The sequence below is a fragment of the Elephantulus edwardii genome, unplaced genomic scaffold (genome assembly GCF_000299155.1).
Source record: "Elephantulus edwardii isolate Elephantulus edwardi_28Jun2011 unplaced genomic scaffold, EleEdw1.0 scaffold00055, whole genome shotgun sequence".
NCBI classification, from domain to species: Eukaryota; Metazoa; Chordata; class Mammalia; order Macroscelidea; family Macroscelididae; genus Elephantulus; species Elephantulus edwardii.
Window position 1 is genome coordinate 5753110 of NW_006399805.1, and position 1064 is coordinate 5754173.

A 1064-nucleotide genomic window follows, 5' to 3' on the forward strand; every position below is an offset into this window, starting at 1 on the left:
GTCTGTTCATACCCTGTGCCCATTTTTCAATTGGGTTGTTTACCTTTATCTTGCTGTGGTGCCAATCCTTTTTTTAATATGGTTGCTATGAGTCGTGGTCAACTTGAAGACAATAACAACAACAATGTGATTATCCACCTTGGTCAGCCAATCAATAGACTGGGTGTTCCCTGAGGGGTGTGGCCTGCCTGCAAACTAGGAGGGCATTCTCGCCCAGCTCCTGCCTCTTTTAATTCCCGGACTCCTGCATCTACCTCCAGTTCTTGAGGCTTGAGTCAAGACTTGAGCTTGCCTGCTGTCCGTCTTGGTCAAGCTTCCCAACCTGTTGTCCAGGAGTCTGCTATTTGACCTGCGACTACGACCATGTAAGTCATCTCCCTGAGCTAAATCTCTCACTTGCTCGATCACTCCGTTTCTCTCTCTAAATATGTTGTTGTTATTGTTGTCCTTGAATCAAATACGACTCATAACAACTCCTAACGAGGCTATGAACAAAAGACCTGACCTCTGTTCTGTAACTATCGTCGTTTCTCTAAGTTCATAGAGTTTTCAGAGGCATGTGGTTTAGGAAGCGGATGAAACTCCTGAATATATATATATGTGTGTGTGAGAGTTGGATCCCACTCAGAGATGACCCTCCAAGGCTGTAAATCTTTCACTTCACTAGTTCTACTTCTTTTGGGGCCTGTCCGGTATTTAGATTGTTCTCGAGAAAGAAAATCAAGAGTTTCCTAAATTTTTCTCTAATCTGGCTGAGCTTAAAAGTACTAACAACTCTGCCTCCATTAGTAATGTGAACAGAGCTAATCTCCAGCCAGAGGTTGTGATATTAATACACAAATATCACCATCAGTAGGTCAAGTGGTGGTGAGAGGTGACAGACACTCTGAGTCTGTCTGACACATCTCTGAATAATGTCAGAATGAAAAACGGACTAAAAGTAGGTCCTACTTTTGTGATTATTTTAAACGTGTGGTAAACTTTCATAATTTTCTATATCTCAGTTATTGTTAATGCCAGAGTAAATATTTGGATTTGTTGGTGTCTCTCTGGAGACTAAGGTG